This window comes from Pygoscelis adeliae, unplaced genomic scaffold (genome assembly GCF_000699105.1).
Source record: "Pygoscelis adeliae isolate BGI_AS28 unplaced genomic scaffold, ASM69910v1 Scaffold554, whole genome shotgun sequence".
NCBI lineage: Eukaryota > Metazoa > Chordata > Aves > Sphenisciformes > Spheniscidae > Pygoscelis > Pygoscelis adeliae.
Genome location: NW_008824667.1, coordinates 976,694 through 985,768, shown reverse-complemented (window position 1 = coordinate 985,768; position 9,075 = coordinate 976,694).

Sequence of the window (9,075 nt, the reverse complement as noted above, 5' to 3'; positions counted from 1 at the left end):
CTTCATGGGGTGAAGAAGAGGCAGAAGCAGCAGCCTGTCCACCTTGGGCTACCCTTTGCCACCAGGGACCCACCTCTTGCTTCTCACACTGCCTAAGAAGGACTCCAGCTATGGTGAGAAGAACCACGTGTCCCTTCATCCCTGTCCCGGCTCCAGGCAAAGGCTAATGCAATTTTGGGGCTTGCACGAAGGGAAAAATAGCTCCACACAATCTCACACACAGCCTCTTGCTAATATTCTGCGACTGTGTGGCTAACAGCTCATTAGTATTGAAATTGGTTCATACATAGTTCACTTGCAATTTAGGCTCCAATAAGCTCCCTATTTAGACCCTGCAATGCTACGAATTTATGCCCAGCTGAAATCTGTTACAATGCTAACGCATAGACATGCAATTTCATAGAGAGATAAGATATAGATCTGCTGTACTCTGGTGATTCTCTTTCAGAAGTGTACCTTGTCAGGCCATAATTTGATATTCTTTTACCATTTCTATAGGGGGGGAAAAAGCCCTTTAATTTAAAAAAAAAATCACATTTTCACCCTTTTGTTCAGTAATGACACAAATAGTAAAATGTTCAGATTACATCAGGGAATGGAAAAGCCCCATGGAGAAAAGACACTGACAAAAGCTTCATTTTCAGGTAAAATTGCATGAAGCTTGGGGCACTGCATACTCTTAGTGATGTGGTTTTTTTCCCCTGCCTTTCATCCCCATGCATCCTTCTGAATGTTAATAGATTTTACATGGGGACATTTAAAAGGACTGCAGAGAAATAGGGTTTTATCCGCTCTAATGTCTTCCAGAAATCTCAAAGCAATTTACAACTGTGAATAATATACAAGTAGTTTGGTGAGAGTGGGGGCCAGCAAATCGGATGCTGACTCCATCTGCAGCTCGCATCCTGCTATAAAATCAGTTTTAATCAGGATGCTTTTGGTAATATATATATGTGTGTGTGTTTTATTTTTCCTAAAGCTGCTTGATATTTTTTACTCTTGCCTTGATGACTATCAGAGAAAAAGGGAAGGGGGTAGTCCAAAGGATGATTTCCTTACTGGGACTACGCCAGAGGATGGCATAGGCTAGGATTTAAGAAGTGCCAGGGCAGACGTTGTGTATGGGGATGCCACGCTCTGAGGACAGGCTTAAGCACATCTGCGGTGACTTTGAAGCCAGAAATGGGCTGTACAGAAGGGGTATGTGACTCTTCATTGGAGTCAAGAGACAACCAGCGCCTGGTTATAAAGTGGGAGAGTCATTTCGAAACAGCACCTGTAGGAAATAGCCTTCATGGCCATTGGTATTGGCAGGGCACCAGCTAAAGTGGAATGTTCCCAGGTTTGTTTGCATGGTAGATGAGTATTTAGCAGTGGCCCTATACCGAACACCACCGTGGCCAGCCTTCAGCACTGAAATTCCCACACTCACCCCTCTCATATATTTGCAGATGAGGGGGCGTTGCAAACAAACAGTGGGCGGATGTGCAGCCAGAGCAATTCAGAGCCTGGGATAAAAGAAGGGGGAGTCAGTGTGAAATCCCGAGAACAAAACACTGCATTGGGTCTGCAGAGGGGATGGTGAGAAAATGCACCATGTACAACCCGAACAGCACTTTGGTTTCATCTCCCTGGGCAGGCTGTGGGGACTTCTTGTCTTGCAACAGTGAAATTCATTGTGTAGGGCCCTTTTTCTATTTGCATCTGGCCATAAGGCAAATTACTGGATTTCACTTCAGATTTACATATTTTCCAAGAGTTTTCTTCTGCCACTGGATGGCCAGGGGAACATCGGGCAGAGGAGTGTGGTCCTGCTCATGGAGGCAAGGTAGCTGAGAACTCCTTGATGTCTTGCCAAGCCCACTGTGCAGGTTCAGGCTTCGACTGCAGAGAATTTCAGTCCTGGCTCATCAGGAGACTTCTTTCTCCTCGTGTCAGACTGCATCAGCCAGGATCATCCTGAGCTGAGGACGTTTAGGACTCAAATAGAACTATGCCAGGATGTCATGAAATGAGTCTGGACTGGCAGACAGTTCCTTGAGGGGCACCACCATCACTCTCCCAACCAGAGATACCAATGGGATCTCTGGTAGCCCAAGCTCAGCTGATCTTAGGAGAGTGATGCTCACTACCACCACCCCACAAGCAGCACCCTCCAGCCAGGAAGGGCCCTCAAGTGATATGGTCAGGGAGCAACAGCCTCTTGACTGTTGTTTGCCCCAGCAACTTTGCCTGCACAAACCCTCCTGAACCTGTTCACCTTATTCCAGTGCAGGGTCTAGCTCTAATTAGGCCTTATGTGACCAAGAGGTCATTAGCCTGTCCAACCTGGAGAGAAGAGCATCCCAGGTTATCCAAGCAGTATCCGCCTGCAAGGTCTCACTGCACCTGAGATATTGCAGTGCCGGGAGCTCTGTGTTATAAACAGCTTCTTTTTCTTCTCTGTCTAGAGCTCATGATTTAAACCTTATCAATGCTGCTAAACTTTTTAATGTATATCAATTGGGTAAAGTTCACAAGCAAAGCAGGAATCGATTGGTGGAATAATAAAGTATTGATCACGTTGACGCTAACCGATGAACCTTCAGATCAATAATGAACACAGATCACATTCCCGTAGCACATTCAGTTACTGTTCACTTGGTGGCATGCTCCATGGGGTGGCAGGTGGGAAGGGAAAACCATTTCATAGCTCCACATGTTTTACAAAGCACTGCAGCAGGCACTGCTTAGTGAATATGTTTCTCTAGACACCAACCTCTTCTCAGATGGGCTCTCCATTTCTGTCATCGCCCTCTTAGCCTTTTCTAAGCCTGTTTCTGATGGAGTTTCTCTCTGAAATGTTGACAGGGAGACATACTCTATTGCAGTTGCCTGTGCAATGTATGAGTATTTGCCTACCTCTACCAGGATCCCTCAGCTGACACATTTGAGCGCTGCATGCATGGTTTCATGGCAGGATCACCTGAAGGGCTTGCCATCCTAGACTGAAAACCTGGTCTTTTGCTGTCAGGTTCCCTGCTTAAAGCAGAAAGTTTGTTTCAGGGTTCCCAAGAGAAGAGGGGCACCAATATCAGTACTACTTTTGATTGCAATAATATTGATTGCACCTGTATCAGTAGGCGCAAGGACAACTGTGTATAAGCTGGACTTGGACAGGTTTAAGATAGGAATGAGAAGGTTTCTAACCATGAGGCTCCTGAGGCTTTAGCTGAGTCTTCCTGGGGAGAGAAACCTCTTACTTTTGGTGTGGGTACAGTGCAGCAGGATCCTGCCCATGCTGTGGGTGCGCTATAGTCTAAAGTCAGCTGTGCTCACGAGGTTCAGAGGGACCATATTCCCTGTAATACCCTGCCGTGCCGCAGTCCACACCTCCCAGACAGTGCAGCAAGGCAAGGCTCGGCTCACAGCCAACCCCTAAAGTACATGAAACTGCACAATTGCCACCACTGATGGCTTGATGCTGGAGATTTTACACCTTATGACCCTTGCAAACTCTGATATGCTGGTGCATGAGTGCTGGAGAGGGGAGATCTACACCAGCTGACATTTCACCCAGCGCTGTGGGGCTCTCCAGAGAAGCAGGGGCATGTTTCTCTCTGCCCTCCGTTGCACGCTCTGAAAATCATGAGCAATTTTGTTTTCATACATCAGAGACGAAAGCTGTCCCCCTGCCTGGTCCAGACAGGGCTGTGATATCAAATTGTTCTTTTTAGAAGAGCATTTACTATTTCCAAAGGTTTAAGAGAGCAGGAGGTAGCTCATTCGGTTATTCACTTGGACTCGGAGCTGTTAGACACAGATCTTAATGGATAGTATTGATTGAAAGAAACAAAGCAGCGGTTTTCTTTCTTTCTGTCAAGGGATTTCTAGGCTCAGATGAGAAGAGTTTGCTGGCTTACACTCTTAACAACAAAATACCACATTACAAGGTCCCCCGAAGTCTCTCAGGATAGCACAGCAGTGAGAGAAAGAAATGTGCAAAGTGTTAATGGGATAACAAATTAATAGAGAATAGGATTAGTGAGGGACACAGGCTGGTTCCAGGGCTCCCGAGGTCGCTGGTGTCGAAGTTTAATCCATTCCTGGCATGTCATCCTCGCTGACAGATGAACACAATGGGAACCTACCTGATTCCTGGTACCATTGGGATCCCCAATGGCAGCTGGGACAGTGAAGGCATTGTGAATGGCCAAAATACAATTTTAGGGGAAATCAGCGTCTGCATTACCTGGAAAGCCAGTGTAATTCTGTCCTGTAGCATCTGAGAACTGTGACAAAGCAGCAGGCTTGGAAACAGTTTTAAAATCATTACCTGACTCTCTGTTGTCCCATGCAATTTTTCCATCCATCTGCCAGTCATTTTGGAATGTCGAGAGCAAGGACGTGCAAGTTCGGGGGCCTGAGACTCATTGCTGCATCTAATTCTGGTCTGCTGTCATCCACAGGCAGATGGCCTTGGCCACCAAGGCTTCCTGAGCAGACCATCCCCACCTGGACAATTGTCTGGGCGTGCCAGGCTCAGCCACCCTATCAGCCATCTCAGAGGTGACAGTCAAACCCAAAATCATTGTCATTGCCACCTTCATCACCAAAAAACTTTAAGTCCCATCTCCTATTTCAGGATCCGTATGGACTTGGCATAGGCTAATTTTACCAACAGAATAGCCTTTCGCATTGCCCCTGAGGGTACCAACCCCTGAGTATTTGGGAAGGCAGCGGGAGCTGTGATGTTTATGCTGCCTGTTGTATTCGATTCCAGATTTCCAACCACTTCAACCAGCACTGGGTATACAAATCCCCTAGGCAGCTTTTCACACCTCAGCCCTCTGCTCCAGCCACCTTGGGCGCCTTTGAAAGTTCTCCTGCCTCTCGTAAATATTGATCTTGGGCCTTTTAAATGAGTGAGAGACCCTAATATCACACCGTTCACAAGCTGTTCAGTCCCTACTGGCATGAAGACAAAACCAAAAGGGCTTTCACTTCTACTCTGCTTTTGACAGTGAGAAGAGGGATGGGTCACAGGGTGGGACCTTTCATTGCCTTTAACGATGTTGCTGATTTTGGATGGGCCATGAAGGTCACTGAAGTTTTGGAGGGATAACTGCCACCCCAGCCCCCTTGGCAGTGGTGCTCGGTTGTGAGTGCAATGCTCTGCAATACTTCATCCAGTGCTGTAACACCTCCTTGACAATATTCTGTCTCTCCCTGACTTTGATGAGTCACTTATTATCTCTGCTTTTTTTTTTTTTAAGGGCCCCCTGTCTTTCCCAGATCATGTTAACAAGACAGCTATGGAGAACAGTGGCCCTAGGGGTCTTCATTAGTTCCTCCCAGATTTATGTTCCCTGCCGGTTTAATACAGTGTTTTGGGCATGGTTGCACAATGATGGGGTCACAGTGAGTTTCCAGAGGTCAAGACCTTGATCCTTTTATTTATAGCTAAATAGGAGGGGAACTCTAACACTGTTTAGTCATTGCAGGGCTCCAGTAAGGAAAATGCTGACAAGAGGAAGGATATCTGCACAACCACGTTCGGGATTTACATGCTGCTCCAGATGTAAGGAGATGCCATAGGATGGAGCTCCAAAGGATTTACAAAGCCAGTGTTTTGTCCTACAGGAGAATGTGTAGAAGGTGGAGACCAAATACTCAGACTTACATTGCTCAAGGGCGCAAGGTTGGTGTGGCCTTTCAGGTGGATCCCAGGAGGGGAGCCCCATTTCCATGTATACCTTTGAAATTAAGATCTTGCAAAAGTTTTACCTCCACCCTGCTTTGGAGGTGAAGGAAGCAGGGTAACACGCACTCCCTATGGGTTATATTCAGACTTCCCAGAGGAGAGCTGAGCTGGAGACCTAAGCATGGTCTCCCACCCAGCTGACCTACACCTTTGAGTACTGAGCTGCAAAGCAGGTTGCTAAGATAACTTTTATTCTCTTCTCACTGCTTTATTCCCTAGTACAGGCAGTTTTGCACTGCTCATTTCATCCCCATCCTCACACCCATTTGCAAGGGCACACTTGGTGCCTCCCATTACCTTTCCTGGTACAGCTGACCCCATCTCCATGGGGGAACCTCCAGCACCATCCTTTTTTTTCAGATGCTCTCACTGCTGCTGACAGTAAATTTGCTCTTGGTTAGCAATGGAAATGCTACCACCTTCAGGATTCCCCCACACCTTTCCTCTCCCATCAGGGCCAGGGAAACTCACACACGACAAGCACTCTCGACATCGGGTCTACTGATGAGCCCAAAGGGTGATGAGCAGGTTACCAGAAAAAGTCTCCCCCCCATCAAACACTCAGCTTGGAAAAATAATCACGGCTGCATTCAAATGAATACATCTTGATTTACACCACTGGGTCCACACTAATTTGAAGCAGCTGGGGCCAGGCTTGTGCAAGACTACCATAAAAAGAGATTCTGCCTGCCAGTGCTTCCTCTCTTGCAACTCTAACTCATAATTTAGTAAGTGATAGATGACCTAAAGAAACTCCTGGGTAGCTGTAAAATGAGAGGGAGAAAGAAACAATTTTATTGTGTAGGCTACCACTGGCAAAGAAGTGATTGCACTGGTACTAAAAAAAGGTAAGAAATCTAAAAAGTAACAATAATAATGCATGAATTTCAACATTCAGGAGGCATCATAATGGATAATGATTGAATGAAGGGTTACAGTGGACTGCTAACGCCTACATTCCTCTGAAACAGTGTCCTTTGGCAAATTCAATATTTAAAAATCCACCTGAAGACTTATTAAAACTGAAAAAATTATTCTAGGTTTGAGGAATAATGAGCTCCTTCAAGCTTTTTTCAAAGAGTTAAAGAAAATCATGAGCCCTGTCCTTGGCTAAATCTGTCACAGCACAGGTGAAACTCAGCATTAGCTATTTTCCCATTAGGTGTCTTCAGAAGCCTCTTCTTTGCTTGATCTTCTCTGCTTTACTTTAAACTAAAACAACTCTAGTACACAAAAGGGGCCTGAATGGTGTGTACTTAGCTCAGCCCAGGCAGAGCAACCTATTGCTGCATTAACTGGTGAATTCATAAAGATTTAATGTACCTTCTGTACCTTCCTATTTGAGAAAGGAGCTTGAGTGATCAGACATGATGCGCAGAGAGAAAAAACAGCCCAAAGCATTTCTTTGGCCCTCTCCAATTTCTTGTTTAATATTATCGGAAGCATTTTATGCTTATGTAAGTTAGATGCATGCCAAAGAAATTTGAATCAAGGTGTTAATACTTAACACAAACACATTCCCTGCTGTTTCCCAAGGTTTAAAAAGGTGATCAAGACTTATTAGGATTAAGGGCTCATTTCAGCTCAATTGATCAGATGGCATTTGGGTGTAAAAAAAACAGGGAAGGAATAAGCAGATTTTATTTCTATATAAAATTGTCTCCTCCTCTCCCTCTTTCTCTGCCATGCACACATGTATACGCGTTCGCACTTACCCTGAGCAACATTGCCTGGTTTGGGGTTGGTTATTTTTTTTGTAAATTGGGAAAGGTTATTTGGACTGGAGCTGCAGTGAAGATAGCAATGCCTTGTTTCTTATCTGACGTATTTAAATATGTTCCCTTCCCATGCCACCTGCACTTTTTCAGTCTCGAGACACGAAGGCTGATTGTCCAGAGCCACGTTGCCTGAGCCTCACAGGGACTGATTTAGCTTCCACCGTCATCATCGTTTCACAGTTGCAACCATTGATATTTCTTGGAGTACATACTGAAATGTGTCCAGACAGTGAAAACTAGAGCTGGAAGATGAGAGAAGAGGGATGCTCTTTGGTGGAACAACATTGCCATCTCATGGTGCAGGTGCATCCCTACAAAGTCTGCAGCAATGCTCACATCCACAGCATTCAAGGTCGCAAGCACCAAGCGCATGTGAGTCACGCTGCAGAAAATCCAGGTAAGTAAGCAAACTTCACCAGTCTGGAGGGCCTTTACCAGGATCGGTCTCAAGACAGGGTTTTCAGACACCCACCAGCAACCTCCCTCCGGTCCCATTTCCCCCATGACAATCCTGCCGCTGTCTCTGCGCCAGCCCCTGCTCTCTCCACTTCAGAGTTCTTCTGTTAATTCTCATTTTTCTCAAGCTTCACTAATAATTTCCCATGCGGCACCATATCAAATGCTTTATTGAACTCCAGATAGATTAGATCTACCAAATTTCCCTTGTCTGGAAAACCAATTATCTTATCAAAGGAAGATGTCAGCACAGTCTGGCACAAACTGCCTTTGGTAAACCTGTGTTGCACTTTATCTCATTTTTCTCAGTGCCTTTAATTAATGTTTCCTTCAGAATTTGTCCTACAATCTTGTGTATAACTAAAAACGGGTTAACGCATCCATAGCTGGCTAGCTCATGCTTTTCATTTTCCTTATCTTCCTTTACTTTCCTTATAATCCATTTGCTTGTGGGGGTTCAATCAGTGCCATTTGACCCAAAAGACTCATTAGAAATCTCTGCTCTCCCCTCTGCACACCACGTGCCGCTTCTCTCCAAATGGGATGGAGATTTCCCCAACCCCTCAGGCTTCATCTGGGTCCCCTCCAGGGTCCTGCTTTCACTGCAGATGTGGCTGCTTTCATTCCTCCCCTCTTACTCCAGGTAACTGTGTGCCTTCACTCTCCAATCCACATCACCTTTACCATCAAAAACTAATCATCTGTTTAATTTGGAGGGAATGCTTTAATTACCCTTTAGCCTGGTCCTGCTTTTGCTGGCTGGCTGTCCCCCTTTCTGCCTACTTTTATATTAAAGACTCTGCAGTCTTTAATAGTCAGACCAGTTGTTCTCAGGGTACTCAGCCCCCAGAGCTGGAAGACAGGGACAGTGAGCAGGATGAACCCCCCATAATCCAAGAGGAAGCAGTTAACGACCTGCTACGCCACCTGGATGCTCACAAGTCTACGGGGCCGGATGGGATCCACCCGAGGGTGCTGAGAGAGCTGGCGGAGGAGCTCACCAAGCCGCTCTCCGTCGTCTTTCAGCAGTCCTGGTTAACGGGGGAGGTCCCGGACGACTGGAGGCTTGCCCACATGATGCCCATCTACAAGAAGGGC